Source organism: Oreochromis aureus, linkage group 15, assembly GCF_013358895.1.
Source record: "Oreochromis aureus strain Israel breed Guangdong linkage group 15, ZZ_aureus, whole genome shotgun sequence".
NCBI classification, from domain to species: Eukaryota; Metazoa; Chordata; class Actinopteri; order Cichliformes; family Cichlidae; genus Oreochromis; species Oreochromis aureus.
Genome location: NC_052956.1, coordinates 26,552,756 through 26,575,697, shown reverse-complemented (window position 1 = coordinate 26,575,697; position 22,942 = coordinate 26,552,756). Strand labels below are relative to the sequence as shown.

General features: G+C 41.7%; 1 protein-coding gene across 2 annotated transcripts in view; it reads left to right on the top strand.

Annotated features, from left to right (window-relative positions):
- Positions 1 to 7,266: 7,266 nt before the first annotated feature.
- Positions 7,267 to 22,942, top strand: part of LOC120433268 — a 29,851-nt gene continuing 14,175 nt past the window's right edge. For both annotated transcript variants that reach the window (XM_039599283.1, XM_039599285.1), the window contains exon 1: positions 7,267 to 7,323. The gene's annotated coding sequence lies outside the window, so the exon portion shown is untranslated. The remainder of the gene's footprint in view (positions 7,324 to 22,942) is intronic.

The following is a 22,942-nucleotide window of genomic DNA, read 5'->3' as shown; positions in this document are numbered from 1 at the left end:
GAGACATTTTGAATTTGGAGATAAACCAGAGAAACTGCTGGCAAATCAGCTTAGAGGGGAACAAGCAAAACGAGCAATTCAAAAAGTGATAATGAAATCGGGTAAGGTAAGTACCAATCCAAAGGAAATTAATACTTGTTTTACCAAATTCTATAAAGATCTGTATTCTAGTAAAATTAAACCCTCTCAAAGTGATTTTAGCAACTTCTTCGATCAGTTAGCTATTCCTCAATTAGATGAAGCCCTGAGAGATGAAATTGATTCCCCTATCTCTGAAAAACATCTTTTAAGAACAATTCAAACCTTACCACTTGGAAAGACAGCTGGCCCAGATGGATTTGGTAATGAATTCTATAAAGCCTTCCAAAATAAAATTATTCCTCTCATGCTTAGGATGATAAATGATTCCGTTAAAAATAAAAGGTTACCAGCTTCGCTTTACGAGGCAAATATTTGCTTGCTTCACAAAACTGGAAAGGAGGAAGGCATCCCAGCAAATTATAGACCCATTGCTCTTTTAAATTGTGATCATAAAATCATAACCAAAATCTTAGCTACAAGATTGAGTAAACATATTTCAACAATTATACATCCTAATCAAACAGGATTTGTTCCTGGTAGATGGTCATTTAATAATATCCGTTTATTATTAAATACAATTTACTCAGGTTATGGAAAAGAGGTTAAAACAGCAGTACTTTCTCTGGACGCTCAAAAAGCATTTGATCAGATTGAATGGTCTTATATATTTGAGACTCTAAAACAATTTGGTTTTGGGGGATACTTTAGGGATTGGATTAAAATGATTTATCTGTGTCCGGTGTCCTGCATTCTCACTAATGCAGATAAATCCTCCCCCTTTCAATTACAACGCGGAGTGAGACAGGGGGATCCCCTCTCACCGCTTCTTTTTGATATAGAACTGGAGCCCCTAGCCATTAACATAAGAAACCACCCAGGTATACAGGGAGTTAAATTTGGGAATGTGGAAAGTCTTGTTAATATGTATGCAGATGATTTACTGATCTGCCTTTCCGAACCAGAAATTTCATTCCCTTATCTTTTAAATTGCATTAAACACTTTGGGAAATTATCAGGATATATGATCAATTGGGATAAATCTGAATTATGCCAATAACAGATAATCTATGCCCAAAGTTCCTCAGCTCACTCCCATTCAAATTAGTAACTACATCTTTTACCTATCTTGGTCTTAAGATCTCTAAAAATCCCAAACTCCTTTATAAATTGAATTTCCTGGAAATGCTGGATAAGCTCAAAGATGATATTAGAAAATGGAAACTGCTTACTCTGTCTCTGATCGGTCGAATAAATGCAGTTAGAATGGTGTCTTTGCCACGATTTTTATATCTTTTTCAAAACCTTCCTATTCATTTGCCACTTAAATTTTTTAAGCAGCTTGATTCATTGATTCATTCATTCATTTGGGCAGGAAAACCCCCTCAGATATCCAAGGCTCATCTTCAAAAAAACACTTCCTGCGGGGGATTAGGTCTCCCTGTGTTTAGACATTATTACTGGGCAGCAAATTCAAGAGCTCTATTGCACTGGCAGTGGGGTTCGCCTACTGATTATTGTCATGACAAGCTTCCGATCTGGCTCCAGGTAGAGGCAGCAACAGTATCTCAAGCCTCATTACCGGTCTTATTGTTTCCTAACACGGGTTCTTTTAATAATTCGCTCAGTCGTAATTTTGTTGTTAAACACTCCTTAAAGATATTAAGTCAAATTAGGAAATCTCTTAAACTACCTGTCTTTTCAGTAGGAATGCCAATAATACATAACTATTTGTTTAAACCAGGTAAAATGGATAGGGTGTTTTTAGAATGGGGGGAAAAGGGATTGAAATGCATTGAGGACTTATATATAGATGACAAATTTATGTCTTTCCTTCAACTTCAAGAAAAGTTTCAGTTACCTCAATCACATTTTTTTCGTTATCTTCAAATAAGGAATTTTGTTCAACAAAACTTTTCAGACTTTCCACTGAAGCCACGAAGTCATACTTACTTTGATATAATTCAGAAAGCAGATTTTAAACATTTGATATCTCAGTTTGTTAAGTGCTTTACAATCCCAGTTGATTCCGATCGAATTAAGAAAACATGGGCTGAAGACCTCGGTGTCCCTCTGTCTGAAGACCAATGGTCAAATTGTTTGTTCAATATTCAGAAAGGCTCAATAAATGCCAGATATAAACTAATCATGTTTAAAGTCATTCACAGACTACACTTTTCTAAACTTAAACTTAACCGGATCTATAATTCTGTATCCCCCTTATGTGACAGATGTAATATCGGTGAAGGTTCCCTTGCACATTTATTTTGGCATTGCCCTGTCTTGAATGCTTTTTGGAGCCAGATTTTTATGTGGTTTTCAAACCAATTTAGGAAAAAAGTACCACGTGATGGTACATTGGCTATACTTGGATCATTTGCATCAGTCGAATCCTTTTCCTTTTCACAAAAACAGATAATTACAATGGGTATGCTGGCTGCAAAGAAACTTATTCTTTTACAGTGGCGGTCTTCTTCGGCCCCGTGTTTTAACAGGTGGCTTAATGAGATGGTGTCTGTGGCCAGGGTGGAACAGATAAGATTTGACAGAAAGGGGAAACTGGCGAGTTTTTGTATGATTTGGCAACCATTTCTAGAATTCTTAAAAATTAACTGATCATAATTCATGCCTCACACTCCGCGTGAATTTTTTTACTTTATTTTACTCTTTATTTAGTTAATATTGCTATAATTTTTTTTCTTCTTTTTTTTCCTTTTCTTTTTTTCTTTTCATGCTTATAAGTTCACAAATGTTAAAGACAGTAATTGTTCTCGGTTGGTTTTGTATAAGCATGTTGTGTTTAATTTAAATGCAAAAAATAAAATAAAAAAAACAAACAAAAAAACAAAAAAACAAAACAAATGATCTTCTTATGGCCTCTGACAGTGGACTCCTCTCTGTACTTGTCCTGCTAGACCTCAGTGCAGCGTTCGATACTGTTGATCATAATATCCTATTGGCGCGATTAGAGCACGCTGTAGGTATTACAGGTACTGCGCTGCAGTGGTTTGTATCATATCTATCTAATAGACTCCAATTTGTACATGTAAATGGAGAGTCCTCTTCACACACTAAGGTCAATTATGGTGTTCCACAGGGTTCAATGCCAAGACCAATTCTGTTTACATTATACATGCTTCCCTTAGGCAGTATCATTAGAAGACATAGTATACATTTTCACTGCTATGCAGATTACACCCAACTCTATCTGTCCATGAAGCCAAATAACACACACCAATTAGTTAAACTGCAGGAATGTCTTAAAGACATAAAGACCTGGATGGCCGCTAACTTTCTGCTTCTTAATTCAGATAAAACTGAGGTTATTGTACTCGGCCCTGAAAATCTTAGAAATATGGTATCTAACCAGATTCTTACTCTGGATGGCATTACCCTGGCCTCCAGTAACACTGTGAGGAACCTTGGAGTCATTTTTGACCAAGACATGTCCTTCAATGCACATATTAAACAAATATGTAAGACTGCTTTCTTCCATTTGCGCAACATCTCTAAAATTAGAAATATCCTGTCTCAGAGTGATGCTGAAAAGCTAGTTTATGCATTTATTACTTCCAGGCTGGACTACTGTAATTCATTATTATCAGGATGTCCAAAAACCTCCCTGAAAAGCCTTCAGTTAATCCAAAATGCTGCAGCAAGAGTACTGACAGGAACTAGAGGGACTTCATTGGCTTCCTGTTAAATCCAGAATTGAATTCAAAATCCTGCTCCTCACATACAATGTCTTAAATATTCAGGCCCCATCTTATCTTAATGACCTTGTAGTACCATATCACCCTATTAGAGCACTTTGCTCTCACATTGCAGGCTTACATGTTGTTCCTAGAGTATTTAAAAGTAGAATGGGAGGGAGAGCCTTCAGTTTTCAGGCCCCTCTTCTGTGGAACCAGCTTCCAGTTTGGATTCAGGAGACAGACACTATCTCTACTTTTAAGATTAGGCTTAAACCTTTCCTTTTTGCTAGAGCATATAGTTACGGCTGGACCAGGTGACCCTGAATCCTCGCTTAGTTATGTTGCAATAGATGTAGGCTGCCGGGGGATTCCCATAATGCATTGAGTTTTTCCTTTCCAGGCACCTTTCTCACTCACTATGTGTTAATAGACCTCTCTGCATTGAATCATACCTGTTATTAATCTCTGTCTCTCTTCCACAGCATGTCTTTGTTCTGTTTTCCTTCTCTCACCCCAACCGGTCGCAGCAGATGGCCGCCCCTTCCTGAGCCTGGTTCTGCCGGAGGTTTCTTCCTGTTAAAAGGGAGTTTTTCCTTCCCACTGTTGCCAAAGTGCTTGCTCATAGGGGGTCATATGATTGTTGGGTTTTTCTCTGTATCTATTATTGTATGATCTACTGTACAGTATAAAGCGCCTTGAGGCGACTGTTGTTGTGATTTGGCATTATATAAATAAAACTGAATTGAAACTCAGTCACTAAATGCATTTCACACTTGCACTGGAAAAATGTTAACACAACTCCAACACAGCTGTCACCTTTCACATGCAGCAACTCACAACTGAACACACACGTTTGTAATGATGTGATCAGACCATTTGAGTGAAACTCTGTGACATCAGTATGTTCAAGCAGGTGTGAACTACACTCAGCAGCAACGCTTTCAGCACATCGTTGCATCTGTGCATCTGTAGCTCTGTACCCATGTTAGTCATGACCTACAATGCCATGGTTGTGCTCTCAGCTAAACTCTGGTCATGTGACCATTACAAACTCTACCTCAAACAAACTTTACAGCTTTAACAAAGTGCTTATTTTAAAATCACATATTTTAGTATTTTAAGTTTTATTTTAAGTTTTTAATCAATGTTATCCTTTTTATTGTCTTATCTAAGACTGTTAGGATGCCTGGGTCTTTGACCCAGAGGTTTTTGAGTTTATTATATGATTGATCATTTCTGGGTTTCTTTGAGTTCTGTCTTTTGGTTTATGTCTCGGTGTGATCCTTAGTTGCTGTCTCCCCTGTCTGCTGTATCCCCACGTCCAGTCAGTGTCTGTGTCTGTCCTGGTCCCACGTCTCTGTTCCCTCTGGTGTAGTGCCTGCATGTGAGTCTGTCTTTTGTTCGGTCTGTGTTATGTGCTTCCTGTTTTACTTTGAAGTTCTCTGTCTTATCTCAGTGTGTTCAGTTTACGCTTCCTTGTCTCGTCAGTTCTGATTTGCCCCAGCTGTGTTTCCCTCCTGTTACTCATTCCCTGATTGCTCCCTCTGTGTATTTAAGCCCTGTGTTTCTCTATGTCTGTGTCGTGATCTACCCTCATTTATGCTGTGTGTTCCGTCTGCCTGCTTATGTAAGTTTATTTGGATTTTTGTTTGTTACGTTTTGCCTTCCAGCAATAAATGTTTTGAAATACACTTTTGGCTCCGAGCATCTGCACTTTGGGTCCTCCTTACCACCACTCCTGCCTGCACACAGCCCTCACATGACAAAGACATGTTTAACCCTTTCCAACAAATAAATGAATTAAATTAAACATGAATTTATCACAGAAACATATAAAACAAACACCTTTATTTAACTGTCTCAGGGACAGTTACATCAACTGTTTTCTCCTGTGTTGTTAACCCTGAATGATTCTTGGTCCTGACATTTGCATCATCAGAGAAAGGCCACAAAATCAAATAGTTTGACCATGAAATCCCAGAAGTATTTGAGATTGTTGCAGTAACATCACTAAAGAAAAATATTTTCCCATGTCACCGTGCTTTCATTGGAAAACACAAAATGTTGATATTTTTTATGTAAAACAAAAAAACAACAAAAACTGAAGACTTTACAGATGGCAGGAATGCAGGCACGTGCGGGGGGGGGCTTGAGCACCCGCCCTTTTCCTGATGGGTGCCCAAAGTGCCCTTTTGTTGAAGCAATTGTTTTTTTAATTATTTTTTTTAAACGTGTGTGTGTGCGGAGTCCTGTCTGTGCCCCTCAAAAATAACATTTAACTATTAATCACAGTTTTTGCTAAATAAAAGGATCTGGCTTGCATCAGTCACATGATCACCATTAACCAATGATCGCCCTTGATGGCAGAACGCGCTGGTTACGAGCCGGGAACGAGCTCACAAAGAGCACGCGCATTTTTTGCGGTCCGGAGCTGTAGGAGAAACTCAAATTAACTCAGAGACACAGACCGATGCGAAAAAACCAATAAGTAGGTGTACAGCGTACACTGTAGTGTATAGCACACAGGAGTATTAGCTTATTATGTACACGTTGGGAAGTTGTCTTGTGGCAACTGACGAACTGAAACAAATGAGCGTGCTGTGTGTGTAAAAGCACGACAAACATTATCTATCCTTTTATTAACTGCACAAGTAGTGCTGGTCATAGCTGCTGGTTCACTGGGTAAGGCTGTCATGGGTCTGTAGATCTGTCCACCGTTTTAGTGAACTTATTTAGTTTTAAAGTAAGTTACAGGGCTTTTCCTGCCTTTCTGGAGGGCTTATATTTCACTTAAAACGATCTAATATGCATGTCCACATAATAATGGATTATTATAATTATAATATTTAAAAAACACGCTGTACTTTAAAGAACATACATTAAGAAACAGATTCACTGCGTGTGCGTGCTTGTGTGTGTTTTATGTATATGGATTTTTAAAATTATTACTCATGATATAACATTGTCCAGACATGGCTGGTGAGGACATGAGGAGGAAACAGTGGGAGCTGTGTGAGGCTACTAAAGGCAGTGGATCCCTCAGCAGCTGGATTACAAAGAGCACAGGTAACATTAACACATATACCAGTTGTTGGAGAGGTATTCCAGTATAAAAATAATAATAAGCACAACTGGAATGTTTTGCTTCTATAACATTTTTCTGTCATTTTATTATAGATTAAGTGCAAGAGTTGTTAAGTGCGGATAATTAAATAATAGTTTATTGCAATAGCAGTTTGTGCCTTGTTCTCCAATGGACAGCAAGTGGAGAGTCATAGATGAAATGAGGGGATGGAAGGAGGAAGAGAGGCAAAGAGTGATTCACAGGCAGAGCCTAGTTTATTTCTCAGTTTTTTGTTGCCTTATGGTTTCGAGCGCTGTCACGAATCTTTGCATTTTGTTATTATCTCATGATACTTGTTTAATCAGCTACCATCTCTCCTATGGACTTTTTAATGTCTACAGTCTCACATCAACACAGCCCTGCCCTCCAGCACTATCAGCAGCAGGAGCAGCAGCAACCCCTCAACAGCAACATTGTACCCATCAGGTAAAACATAGGCTACGTTTGCTTTGCCTCACAACAGTGAATATAGTATGATGTGATCCCATATTAGATTCTTGATGAATGTGTGTTGTTGTTATTCAGCCTGGTTCAATGTGCCCCTTTTTAGCTTTGAGCACCCACCCCTATAAACGTCTCTGCACGGCCCTGCAGGAATGAGCAGCAGTACAGACTGAACAGTACAAAATTTTTTAGCGGCAGTTAGTACAGTATTGCACTTTTTTCCCCCCTAATATAAATACCAATAAAGTGAAGTGACCAGTGCAGATTGTACAGTGTACAGCTGCAGGGTAGCTTCTGAGTGCATCCTGTGGAGTGTGTTGTGTGTGTTTAAGTGTTGTGGTTGAGGTGTCGAATGGGTTGATGATAGAAACTGTTTTTAAGTCTTGTAGTCTGAGCAGACAGACTCCTGTAACGTCTGCCAGATGGTAACAAGGAGAAGAGCTTATGTGCTGGGTGGCTGTGGTCCTTGATGATGCTGTGTGCTTTGCGGAGGCATCGTTGAAGATAAATGTCCTGAATGGCAGGAAGCCTCGTGCCAGTGATGTGCTCTGCTGCCTTCACCACCCTCTGTAGTGATTTACAGCTGCTAGCAGAGGAACTTCCGTACCAAACTGTAATGCAGCTCGTCAACAAGCTCAGGAGTGATATTATACCCCTTATGTCAAACTGAGTGATTTGTGGCCCCAATATGTTATTCATGAGCTCAGGAAGTAAAGGAAGTAATAAAGGAAGTAATAAAAATATGATATTCATAAAAAAAATGATATTAATAAAATTATGATTTTCATAAAATTATGATATTCATCCAAAATATGCTAGTTCATAGTTCATTGCTTTCCCCCCCCAAAAAGAACTAATGATTATTTTAAAAAGTTTTTTATATCAAATAGCATTCTTTATTTTTAAGCCATTAAAAAAAGTTTTTACTTTTTTATGTTTAAAAAACGCCATCTGGTGGTGGGTCAGCGCGTGAGCACGCCCCCCGCGCCTGTGTGTCTGTGCGCGCCTGTCTCGGGACCGTGCTTGTGTCTCGGGGGACCGTGCTTGTGTGTGTGAAAATGTGTTAAACCATAGTAAAAGTGCTTAGTTAAACTTGTGCTTTTGTAACGTTCAGTATGGCCACACATACAGGTTGCATGCCTTGGGGGGAAAACTTTATTTCATTTTATTTGCATTTGTTTAATCCGAACAAGGAGATTTAGAATCAAAGTCCGAGTCGCAAAAAACTATCGCGATCCCCCCAAGCATAAACGCACCGCGGCTCCCAACATAAAAAACTTCCTGAAAAAAATGCACAACAAAAAAACCCCTAGAATAACTCGATAAATCTCTCTCTGCTCCCACCCAACCCTTAGGCAAATAAGCAGGGAAACCTCCTGAAAAAACCCTCCGTATTTTATCAAAATACGCCCAGCAAAAAAAAAACCCTAGAATAACTTTAGGGAACCCTCTATCCCCAAGCCTTGGGAGCGATAACAGGGGAAATCCCTAAAAAAATCCTTAGTCTTTTTTCTCCAAACCAGCTCTCTTACTAGCTCCGTCTCAAATTCAGCGCAAACTCTAAGTTCTCCTTTTGCTATCACTCGAACCGGTCCGCAGCCAGCGCACAATTTTTCCTTCTTGTTCGCTCCCCGGCTCCGCTTCCAAATCACTGCTTACTTCGTTCGAAATTTGCGCCGGAGATCAACTCCGCCTCGCAGGCGTGCCTAACTCGCCCCGCTGCCAATCACATAACTAAGGGGCTGCTCCCCTCGCACCCTGGTTAGCCAATCGCACGCAGCTCGGATTTCTATGATCCCCCGCTGAGGTTAAGACTGGCTTCGGTCTCTCACAAGCCATCTGACTTCGGAAGCATGGACAACTGGCGTCGCTCAGACTGCTTGTGAGTTCGCAATAAGACCCTGTCTCCGGACCGCTTCATCAACAACAACTGGTACTGATGCGCGAATCATGAACGAATCGTTCAATACTCAAGAATCACTTTACTGACTCATGAATCATGATTCACAAGCCCAACTGACTCACTGACTCATCCCTGTTGCTGTTAGCAGCAACATATCTAGCTTATAATTAAAATTGTGGAGAAAAACACAACATCCAGTATCTTAACAAAAACATTTCTGCTCTGAACTGGAAGAAAAAACCCTGAGTAGAAGCTCACATCAAGACAATAGCTCCTCGGTTCACAGTAGCATCGCTCTGCTAACATGCTAACAGCACATTTGAGCTACTCACCCCCTCCTTTCCTGTGCTGAATCGTAGGGTAAGCAAATCACTCAGGACTTGCTCACCCCGTCCCTCCTGTGCTGAATCATAGAGCGAGCGAATCACTCAGGACTCACGAACCCCCTCCCTCCTGTGCTGAATCATAGAGCGAGCGAATCACTCTGGACTCACTAACCCCCTCCCTCCTGTGCTGAATCATAGAGTGAGCGAATCACTCAGGACTCGCTCACCCCCTCCCTCCTGTGCTGAATCATAGAGTGAACGAATCACTCAGGACTCGCTCACCCCCTCCCTCCTGGCTCACAACTTCTTCTTCTTCTTGGTCAAAGGAGTTTGCAAAGAAAAGCGTCTGGACTTCTTTAAGTTGCTTGAAGACGTTTCACCTCTCATCCGAGAAGCTTCTTCAGTTCTAAGGTCAAATGGCGAGAGTCCCAGATTTAAACCCAGTGGGAGTATCCCCAAGGAGGGACAAAGGACCCCTGGTGATCCTCTAATCACATGAGCCAAGGTGTGAAAGCGGGTGTGGGACCTAATCAGCCAGGGTTTCGGGTGAGCTCATTGTGAAACCTGGCCCCACCTTGTCATGTGAATTCCTGAGGGCAGATGGCCCAGGATGTGAGTGGGTGTTAAGGCGTCTGGGGAGGGAACTCAAAACTGGATTATAGATGGCAGAGTTTAAATCTGGGACTCTCGACCATTTGACCTTAGAACTGAAGAAGCTTCTCGGATGAGAGGTGAAACGTCTTCAAGCAACTTAAAGAAGTCCAGACGCTTTTCTTTGCAAACTCCTTTGACTACGATGACCTGGATGACTGAGAACCTTCACAGACATATTCTTCTTCTTGGTTGGCAACCAATGTTAAGGCGCATTACCGCCCCCTGGTTCACAGCTCAGTGGACATTTAGATGAGAAAATATATATTTGACACATTTAAGGAAAATACTAATAAAATAACTAGAAAGCGAAAATTTCAGAAGAAATTTTATGTGTGCCTATGCCGCTGCTAATCACTGTAGTTTCCCATTCATACGGCTACAGAGAGCAAAACTCAGAAGAGCAGCCATTCTCCACCATGAACTATGGTAAAACAAACACCGCTCACGCTTCACAGATGACAGCTTACAGTTTTGTGTAAAGATGAAGTTACTTCGTACAGCGCCGATTTGCAGGCGCTGTGCACACAGGTTCATGAGCAGAAGTCCCATTGTACCACGGCAGACCTGACAATGTTTGCATGAACACGCTTTGAAGCATTACGTTATGGACCAATTTTCACACATGGTTGGTTTACCCACACAGCCGGCTGTGCATTCACTTTTGTTTTTGTTATTTTTACACAGTGTTCTGAATGATGAACAATGGTCTACAGCCAATCTTGTGTATTATTATACAAACTTTGGTTGTAAGATTCAGATAACTATTTAATAAAAGCTAAATATTTTATACAGGAGTGCAGAATTATTAGGCAAATGAGTATTTTGTCTACATCATCCTCTTCATGCATGTTGTCTTACTCCAAGCTGTATAGGCTCGAAAGCCTACTACCAATTAAGCATATTAGGTGATGTGCATCTCTGTAATGAGAAGGTGTGGTCTAATGACATCAACACCCTATATCAGGTGTGCATAATTATTAGGCAACTTCCTTTCCTTTGGCAAAATGGGTCAAAAGAAGGACTTGACAGGCTCAGAAAAGTCAAAAATAGTGAGATATCTTGCAGAGGGATGCAGCAGTCTTAAAATTGCAAAGCTTCTGAAGCGTGATCATCGAACAATCAAGCGTTTCATTCAAAATAGTCAACAGGGTCGCAAGAAGCGTGTGGAAAAACCAAGGCGCAAAATAACTGCCCATGAACTGAGAAAAGTCAAGCGTGCAGCTGCCAAGATGCCACTTGCCACCAGTTTGGCCATATTTCAGAGCTGCAACATCACTGGAGTGCCCAAAAGGACAAGGTGTACAATACTCAGAGACATGGCCAAGGTAAGAAAGGCTGAAAAAGACGACCACCACTGAACAAGACACACAAGCTGAAACGTCAAGACTGGGCCAAGAAATATCTCAAGACTGAATTTTCTAAGGTTTTATGGACTGATGAAATGAGAGTGAGTCTTGATGGGCCAGATGGATGGGCCCGTGGCTGGATTGGTAAAAGGCAGAGAGCTCCAGTCCCACTCAGGCGCCAGCAAGGTGGAGGTGGAGTACTGGTTTGGGCTGGTATCATCAAAGATGAGCTTGTGGGGCCTTTTCGGGTTGAGGATGGAGTCAAGCTCAACTCCCAGTCATACTGCCAGTTTCTGGAAGACACCTTCTTCAAGCAGTGGTACAGGAAGAAGTCTGTATCCTTCAAGAAAAACATGATTTTCATGCAGGACAATGCTCCATCACACGCGTCCAAGTACTCCACAGCGTGGCTGGCAAGAAAGGGTATAAAAGAAGAAAAACTAATGACATGGCCTCCTTGTTCACCTGATCTGAACCCCATTGAGAACCTGTGGTCCATCATCAAATGTGAGATTTACAAGGAGGAAAACAGTACACCTCTCTGAACAGTGTCTGGGAGGCTGTGGTTGCTGCTGCACGCAATGTTGATGGTGAACAGATCAAAACACTGACAGAATCCATGGATGGCAGGCTTTTGAGTGTCCTTGCAAAGAAAGGTGGCTATATTGGTCGCTGACTTGTTTTTGTTTTGTTTTGAATGTCAGAAATGTATATTTGTGAATGTGGAGATGTTATATTGGTTTCACTGGTAATAAATAATTGAAATGGGTATATATTTGTTTTTGTTAAGTTGCCTAATAATTATGCACAGTAATAGTCACCTGCACACACAGATATCCCCCTAAAATAGCTAAAACTAAACACAAACTAAAAACTACTTCCAAAAACATTCAGCTTTGATATTAATGTGTTTTTGGGTTCATTGAGAACATGGTTGTTGTTCAATAATAAAATTATTCCTCAAAAATACAACTTGCCTAATAATTCTGCACTCCCTGTATGAGAGTAAGAAAGAAAGGTATATCTTTGTGTCCACCTTTCTCTGTTAATGCCCTACCTGGCCCCTGGCAAAAGCTTTTCTAGATCCGCCCCTGCACAGTTACCAGCTGTCAGCTAAATAAAAAAGGAGCTTGGTGTTTATTTCTCTCAGAAACAGTTCATAACTTCCTTCAACTCATTCATGTCACCTAAAAAAAGGTAAACCTGTTTCTCCATCACCAGTTCAGCTCGGATGATTCAGTAAGGTCATCTCCTGGTTTCGACCAGCCGCTTCTACAGCTGTGGCTCCAGCAAACATCAGCTGATACTAGAAATTAAAAGCAAATGAATTCTAACAACAGCTGATCAAGCTTAAACATGCTGCTGTGTTTAGCGCGATAAACAAGAGCAAAAAAGCCGATCGTTGATCAGTTTCATGATTGAAGTTGCAACAGGCAGAGAATGACAGGGAGGCTTCAGTAACGACAGAATAAATCGTAATATTTTCTCTGAATGTGGCACGATTCCGTTTGTACGGCAACTCTACGAACTAACCATTATGAATAAAATAAAGTCCAACATCAGTAACTTAGCGCGCACACAGCTGTATATAAACTCCTGTCGTGCTAGCTAGCACGCAGTACGATTGTAAAAGTCAGCACAACGAAAATAAACTACACCTAAACTCTGTTTATATCTGACCCAAATAGAGTGCAGTTCATAACTTCTTACCTGAAATTCAGTTCACCTCACGCTCCTGCCTTCGCTTTCCCTGATCCACGATTGACCTCCCGTTAGCAAACACGGTCGCCTGCCTCGTATGTCTCATTCGCGGCATGTCCTTTCTGTCATACACCGTGGATAGCTGCCCAGTGTTGTAGCTCCGCGTTATAGCACCACCAAACAACTCAGTTATTTTTTCCACATCCAGCTGTAACTCCGATTCTATGCGAGCATTTGCGAGAGACCAGGGAGGTGAAACGACAGAGAGTCCCTCGCTATCCATTTGCAGCCAAGGCGCGGCAGCTAGCTAGATAGCCGGCTAGCTGTCAGGCAGGACCGACGTAGTCAGAGCACTGTCGCTAAATATGGGATGTCTTGATAAAACAAGCAGATATTTGAAGTTTACACACCTACATTCTCGCCTGAAAATATCTTAAAAGTTTATTTTGTGACCTAGAAACACTAATAAAAGACATATAAAACAGTGGTGGCCGCCATTGTTTAACTCGGCAGAGGTGTGCTATGAATTGTGGGATATGGAGTTTTCCACCAAGCATAGAAGCCATTGTGTTTACCGTAACTATTCAATGGTTCACGCAACCTTAAAATCTCCAATGGCTCCTGAAAGCAGCGAGGCTGTGCGGCGCCATTGATATTGTCATCATTACGGTATCCAAATAAGGGGTAGACAGGCTGTACCACTCCCGGCATACCACTAGAGAGAACCAACACACCACAAATGAAGTTTGAAATTTGTTTCAATGGGACCAAAAGATGGCGCCAACACACCACAAATGAAGTCTGTTTATTTGGCGCCAAAAGATGAATTGGCCTAAATTTGCACTAAAATATTAATATTTAAAAACTATAAAAGTTATGAACACCAAAAGTCATGACATAATAGTCCAGCTCCAGCCGCACAAAATGATCTAACATATGTAACCCTAATGTCAAAACTGTTCGGCAGAGGAGCTGGAAAATTTTCACTAAAATATTAATATTTAAAAACTATAAAATTCATAAAGACCAAAAGTCATAGCACACCATTCCAGATCCGGCCGCACAAAATGAGGTAATATATATGAAGCTTGTCTCAAAACTGCGGGCGAGATTCGCTGCAAAATTTCAGGCGGAAACTGGAGAATAATAATAATAACTAGAAAGCGAAAATTTCAGAAGAAATTTTATGTGTGCCTATGCCGCTGCTAATCACTGTAGTTTGCCATTCATACGGCTACAGAGAGCAAAACTCAGAAGAGCAGCCATTCTCCACCATGAACTATGGTAAAAACAAACACCGCTCACGCTTCACAGATGACAGCTTACAGTTTTGTGTAAAGATGAAGTTACTTCGTACAGCGCCGATTTGCAGGCGCTGTGCACACAGGTTCATGAGCAGAAGTCCCATTGTACCACGGCAGACCCGACAATGTTTGCATGAACACGCTTTGAAGCATTACGTTATGGACCACTTTTCACACATGGTTGGTTTACCCACACAGCCGGCTGTGCATTCACTTTTTGTTTTTGTTATTTTTACACAGTGTTCTGAATGATGAACAATGGTCTACAGCCAATCTTGTGTATTATTATACAAACTTTGGTTGTAAGATTCAGATAACTATTTAATAAAAGCTAAATATTTTATACAGGAGTGCAGAATTATTAGGCAAATGAGTATTTTGTCCACATCATCCTCTTCATGCATGTTGTCTTACTGCAAGCTGTATAGGCTCGAAGGCCTACTACCAATTAAGCATATTAGGTGATGTGCATCTCTGTAATGAGAAGGGGTGTGGTCTAATGACATCAACACCCTATATCAGGTGTGCATAATTATTAGGCAACTTCCTTTCCTTTGGCAAAATGGGTCAAAAGAAGGACTTGACAGGCTCAGAAAAGTCAAAAATAGTGAGATATCTTGCAGAGGATGCAGCAGTCTTAAAATTGCAAAGCTTCTGAAGCGTGATCATCGAACAATCAAGCGTTTCATTCAAAATAGTCAACAGGGTCGCAAGAAGCGTGTGGAAAAACCAAGGCGCAAAATAACTGCCCATGAACTGAGAAAAGTCAGCGTGCAGCTGCCAAGATGCCACTTGCCACCAGTTTGGCCATATTTCAGAGCTGCAACATCACTGGAGTGCCCAAAAGCACAAGGTGTGCAATACTCAGAGACACGGCCAAGGTATGAAAGGCTGAAAGGCGACCACCACTGAACAAGACACACAAGCTGAAACGTCAAGACTGGGCCAAGAAATATCTCAAGACTGATTTTTCTAAGGTTTTATGGACTGATGAAATGAGAGTGAGTCTTGATGGGCCAGATGGATGGGCCCGTGGCTGGATTGGTAAAGGGCAGAGAGCTCCAGTCCCACTCAGACGCCAGCAAGGTGGAGGTGGAGTACTGGTTTGGGCTGGTATCATCAAAGATGAGCTTGTGGGGCCTTTTCGGGTTGAGGATGGAGTCAAGCTCAACTCCCAGTCCTACTGCCAGTTTCTGGAAGACACCTTCTTCAAGCAGTGGTACAGGAAGAAGTCTGCATCCTTCAAGAAAAAACATGATTTTCATGCAGGACAATGCTCCATCACACGCGTCCAAGTACTCCACAGCGTGGCTGGCAAGAAAGGGTATAAAAGAAGAAAAACTAATGACATGGCCTCCTTGTTCACCTGATCTGAACCCCATTGAGAACCTGTGGTCCATCATCAAATGTGAGATTTACAAGGAGGAAAACAGTACACCTCTCTGAACAATGTCTGGGAGGCTGTGGTTGCTGCTGCATGCAATGTTGATGGTGAACAGATCAAAACACTGACAGAATCCATGGATGGCAGGCTTTTGAGCGTCCTTGCAAAGAAAGGTGGCTATATTGGTCGCTGATTTGTTTTGTTTTGTTTTGAATGTCAGAAATGTATATTTGTGAATGTGGAGATGTTATATTGGTTTCACTGGTAAAAATAAATAATTGAAATGGGTATATATTTGTTTTTGTTAAGTTGCCTAATAATTATGCACAGTAATAGTCACCTGCACACACAGATATCCCCCTAAAATAGCTAAAACTAAACACAAACTAAAACTACTTCCGAAAACATTCAGCTTTGATATTAATGTGTTTTTGGGTTCATTGAGAACATGGTTGTTGTTCAATAATAAAATTATTCCTCAAAAATACAACTTGCCTAATAATTCTGCACTCCCTGTATGAGAGTAAGAAAGAAAAGTATATCTTTGTGTCCACCTTTCTCTGTTAATGCCCTACCTGGCCCCTGGCAAAAGCTTTGCTAGATCCGCCCCTTCACAGTTACCAGCTGTCAGCTAAATAAAAAAAGGAGCTTGGTGTTTATTTCTCTCAGAAACAGTTCATAACTTCCTTCAACTCATTCATGTCACCTAAAAAAAGGTAAACCTGTTTCTCCATCACCAGTTCAGCTCTGATGATTCAGTAAGGTCATCTCCTGGTTTTGACCAGCCGCTTCTACAGCTGTGGCTCCAGCAAACATCAGCTGATACTAGAAATTAAAATCAAATGAATTCTAACAACAGCTGATCAAGCTTAAACGTGCTGCTGTTGTTTAGCGCGATAAACAAACAAGAGAGAAAAGCCGATCATTGATCAGTTTCATGACTGAAGTTTGAACAGGCGAGAGAATGACAGGGAGGCTGTCATAAACTCCATCGTGCTAGCTACCACGCAGTACGAGTTATTATAACTGATTGTAAAAGTCAGCACAACAAAAATAAACTACACCTAAACTCGGTTTATATCTGACCCAAATAGAGTGCAGGTCATAACTTCTTACCTGAAATTCAGTTCACCTCACGCTCCGACCGGCAGCCGCCTACTTCTCCTGCCTTCGGTTTCCCTGATCCACGATCTACCACCGGTCGATCGGCGGTCGCCTCGCCGCCGCTCGTGCCCCGCATGTTCTTTCTGACACACACGGTGGATAGCTGCCTCGGTTGTAGCTCCGCGTCAGCGACTACCAAACAACTCAGTTATTTTTTCCACATCGACCAGCATCTGGACAATCCACCGCCTTTCACTGTTTGTACCGTTACAAAAAAACCCTCATCGGCTCATAAAAACGAAAAATAAGTCCAGCTATGACCCTGAGTCAAAAAGACAGCCAGCTCGGGTTAGCTAGCTACCTGTCTAGCTCTTTGCAGGCACCGAAAACATCAGAGCTAATATGGGATGTCTTGGTAACACGAGCAGATATTTGAAGTTTACATCTGGCCAATCCACCACCTTTCACTGTTTATACCGTTACTAAAATGAATAAATAAATAAATCATCGGTCCATATAAACAAAAATAAGTCCAGCTAAAACACATACTGTCGGCGAGCGACCGGTGCTGACACGAGTTTCACCCGCCTCAATATAAGCCAAGCCTGGGTGCTTTTTCACGAAGGGTCGCTAGCGGCGCGAGCTACTATATGCTAGCGGCGCTAGCTAGCTAGCCAGCTATCAGCAACACATAAGAGAACTGCTGCTAAATAAACTACACCTAAACTCAGTTTATATCTGACCCAAATAGAGTGCAGGTCATAACTTCTTACCTGAAATTCAGTTCACCTCACGCCCTGCCTTCGCTTTCCCTGATCCACGATTGACCTCGCGTTAGCAAACACCGGTCGATCGGCGGTCGCGGCATGTCCTTTCTGTCATACACCGGTGGATAGCTGCCCACTGTTGTAGCTCCGCATTATAGCACCACCAAACAACTCAGTTATTTTTTCCACATCCAGCTGTAACTCCGATTCTGTGCGAGCATTTGCGAGAGACCGGGAGGTGAAAGGAGAGAGAGTCCCCTCGCTGTGCATTTGCAGCCAAGTGCGGCAGCTAGCTAGGTAGCCGGCTAACTGTCAGGCAGGACCGAGGTCGTCAGAGCACTGTCGCTAATATGATAAAACAAGCAGATATTTGAAGTTTACACACCTACATTTCTCGCCTGAAAATATCTTAAAAGTTGATTTTGTGACCTAGAAACACTAATAAAAGACATATAAAACGAAGTGGTGGCCGCCATTGTTTAACTCGGCAGAGGTGTGCTATGAATTGTGGGATATGGAGTTTTCCACCAAGCATAGAAGCCATTGTGTTTACCGTAACTATTCAATGGTTCGCGCAACCTTAAAACCTCCAGTGGTTCCTGAAAGCAGCGAGGCTGTGCGCGCCATTGATATTGTCATCATTACGGTATCCAAATAAGGGTCGACAGGCTGTACCACTCCCGGCATACCACTAGAGAGAACCAACACACCACAAATGAAGTTTGAAATTTGTTTCAATGGGACCAAAAGATGGCGCCAACACACCACAAATGAAGTCTGTTTATTTGGCGCCAAAAGATGAATTGGCCTAAATTTGCACTAAAATATTAATATTTAAAAACTATAAAAGTCATGAACACCAAAAGTCATGACATAATAGTCCAGCTCCAGCCGCACAAAATGATCTAACATATGTAACCCTAATGTCAAAACTGTTCGGCAGAGGAGCGCGGGAAAATTTTCACTAAAATATTAATATTTAAAAACTATAAAATTCATAAAGACCAAAAGTCATAGCACACCATTCCAGATCCGGCCGCACAAAATGAGGTAACATATATGAAGCTTGTCTCAAAACTGCGGGCGAGATTCGCTGCAAAATTTCAGGCGGAAACTGGAGAATAATAATAATAACTAGAAAGCGAAAATTTCAGAAGAAATTTTATGTGTGCCTATGCCGCTGCTAATCACTGTAGTTTGCCATTCATACGGCTACAGAGAGCAAAACTCAGAAGAGCAGCCATTCTCCACCATGAACTATGGTAAAACAAACACCGCTCACGCTTCACAGATGACAGCTTACAGTTTTGTGTAAAGATGAAGTTATTTCAGACAGCGCCGATTTGCAGGCGCTGTGCACACAGGTTCATGAGCAGAAGTCCCATTGTACCCACGGCAGACCCGACAATGTTTGCATGAACACGCTTTGAAGCATTACATTATGGACCACTTTTCACACATGCATTCACTTTTTGTTTTTGTTATTTTTACACAGTGTTCTGAATTATGAACAATGGTCTACAGCCAATCTTGTGTATTATTATACAAACTTTGGTTGTGAGATTCAGATAACTATTTAATAAAAGCTAAATATTTTATATGAGAGTAAGAAAGAAAAGTATATCTTTGTGTCCACCTTTCTCTGTTAATGCCCTAGCTGCCCCTGCACAGTTACCAGCTGTCAGCTACACAAAAAAAAGGAGCTTGGTCTTTGTCTCTCAGAAACAACTCATAACTTCCCTTCAACTCATTCATGTCACCTAAAGTGTAAACCTGTTTCTCCATCACCAGTTCAGCTCTGATGATTCAGTAAGGACATCTCCTGATTTCATCTTCATGCTCCAGCAAACATCAGCTGATACTAGAAATTAAAATCAAAAGAATTCTAACAACAGCTGATCAAGCTTAAACGTGCTGCTGTTGTTTAGCGCGATAAATAAGAGCGAACAGCCGATCATTGATCAGTTTCATGATTGACGTTTCAACACGCGAGAGAATGACAGGGGAGGCTTCGTAACGACAGAATAAATCATAATGTTTTCTCTGAATGTGGGACGATTCCGTTTGTGCGGCACGGCAACTCTATGAACTAACCCTAATGAATAAAATAAAGTCCAACGTCAGTAACTTAGTACGCACACAGCTGTATATAAACTCCCGTGGCATTACGATTGTAAAGGTCAACGAAAATAAATTACACCTAAACTCGGTTTATATCTGACCCAAATAGAGAGCGACCGGGTGCTGACACGAGTTTCACCCGCCTCAATATAAGCCAAGCCTGGGTGCTTTTTTTCACGAAGGGTTGCTAGCGGCGCTGAGCTAACTATGCTAGCGGCGCTAGCTAGCTAGCCGACTATCAGCAACACATAAGAGAACTGCTGCTAAATAAACTACACCTAAACTCGGTTTATATCTGACCCAAATAGAGAGCGACCGGTGCTGACACGAGTTTCACCCGCCTCAATATAAGCCAAGCCTGGGTGCTTTTTTCACGAAGGGTTGCTAGCGGTAGCGAGCTAACTATGCTATGGCGCTAGCTAGCTAGCCGACTATCAGCAACACATAAGAGAACTGCTGCTAAATAAACTACACCTAAACTCGGTTTATATCTGACCCAAATAGAGTGCAGTTCATAACTTCTTACCTGAAATTCAGTTCACCTCACGCTCCTGCCTTCGCTTTCCCTGATCCATGATTGACCACCGCGTTAGCAATCGCCTGCCCGGCCTCATATGTCTCGTTGGCGGCATGTCCTTTCTGTCACACACCGGTGGGTAGCTGCCCTCTGTTGTAGCTCCACCACCAAACAACTCAGTTATTTTTTCCACATCCAGCTGTAACTCCGATTCTATGCGAGCATTTGCGAGAGACCAGGGAGGTGAAACGACAGAGAGAGTCCCTCGCTATCCATTTGCAGCCAAGTGCGGCAGCTAGCTAGGTAGCCAGCTAGGTAGCCGGCTAGCTGTCAGGCAGGACCGGCGTAGTCAGAGCACTGTCGCTAAATATGGGATGTCTTGATAAAACAAGCAGATATTTGAAGTTTACACACCTACATTCTCGCCTGAAAATATCTTAAAAGCTTATTTTGTGACCTAGAAACACGAATAAAAGACATATAAAACGAAGTGGTGGGCGCCATTGTTCACTCTGTAGAGGCGTGCTATGAATTGTGGGATATTGAGTTTTCCACCAAGCATTACCGTAACTTTTGAATGATTTGCGCAACCTTAAAAATTCCAAGGGCTCCTGAAAGCAGCGACGCCTGTGCGCACCGTTGAAATTGTCATCATTACGGTAATCCAAATAAGGGTACACAGGCTGTACCACTCCCGGCATACCACTAGAGAGAGCCAACACACCACAAATGAAGTCTGTTTATTTGGCGCCAAAAGATGAATTGGCCTAAATTTGCACTAAAATATTAATATTTAAAAACTATAAAAGTCATGAACACCAAAAGTCATGACATAATAGTCCAGCTCCAGCCGCACAAAATGATCTAACATATGTAACCCTAATGTCAAAGCTGTTCGGCAGAGGAGCGCTGGAAAATTTTCACTAAAATATTAATATTTAAAAACTATAACATTCACAAAGACCAAAAGTCATAGCACACCATTCCAGATTAGGCCGCACAAAATGAGGTAACATATATGAAGCTTGTCTCAAAACTGCGGGCGAGATTCGCTGCAAAATTTCAGGCGGAAACTGGAGAATAATAATAATAACTAGAAAATTTGCATTTCCTGCGAAAATGCAGTGTGGATGCTGTAATGCTGAAGCTGTCTGCTGAAAATAGCTGAAAAAGCTGAAAAGTTGCAGAAATTGTAAAGTTTGCAGAAGCAAAGGAACTTTGCTAAAATGTAATAACTTAGCAGAACTGCAATATCTCAGAGGAAACATAATACTTGGCAGAAATACAATAGCATAGCAGAACTTAGCAGAAATATTGTAACTTACCAGAAACATGATAACTTCTCAAAATACAAGAATTTAGGAGAAATAGTATAAGATAACAGAAAGAATATATTTAGCCAAAAATACTTAAACATTACAGAAACACTATGATTTAGAAAAATAATACAACATAGCAGAAATACTGTGATTTACCAGAGACACTGTGATGAACTATGAATATTGTAATTTTAAATTAAAACTATGTTTTAGCACAAATACTATAATTACAGCAGAAATACTATCATTTGGCAGAAATACTATGTTTCAGCACAAATACTCTGGTTTAGCACAAATATTATAACATAGCAGAATACACTTATATATATTTATTTTATTTTCACTTGCTGAATACGGGACAGACTTGACTGGTGGAAAGAAAGGGCAGAAAGAAAGGGGAAAGAAAAAAAACCTGAGAAGAGGGACGGGGAAAAGGGCAAAAACAAAACCAACAGAATAAGCAGACAAAAAAATACATATATCGATCACCTGGATCACCTGTTGAGAAAGAAAAAGAGAGCAAGCAGAAGAAAACGAGAGTAATAAACAAGATCACAATGATATATGGGAATATGACAGTAAATACTAAATATTAAACATTATGGTGCAGCACGTGAGATCGACAGCACACAGTGTACTTTGAGGTAGGAGCCAAAAAGGGTGTAGTTTGTGTGTGTGATCACCCGTGTGTACACCTGTGAGCATGAAACGCTTGTTTTTAAAAGGTTCCTTCATGTAATGATCTGCTAGAGGGTGTGGGGGCCACTGCCCGTCCTCCAGGGCGTGAAGCAGGTATGGAGGAGATCGAAACTCCAGACATCCAGAGGTCCCCAGAACACAAGAGACCAAGGAAGACCAACAGAGGGGCAGCCGCGCCACTATCCCAGAAAGAGCTGAGGAGAGTCCCAGATGAGGGGTCACTCAGCAGCCGCGGAGCAGAAGCCAGGGGGGGTTGCAGTGACGTGCCCGTGAGCTCCGCCGGCAGCCAGCTGTGCCTGAGTGACCGAGCCCCGGGCCGAGAGGCCGAGGGCACCCCATCCCCGAAGTGGCCTGAGCGAGCCCCAGGCTCCAGGCCCCGATAAGCAGCCGCCAAGGAGTGAGCCGGTGGGTACCCGGGCGCCCACCCCCGGACACAAAGAGCCACCAATGCACCGA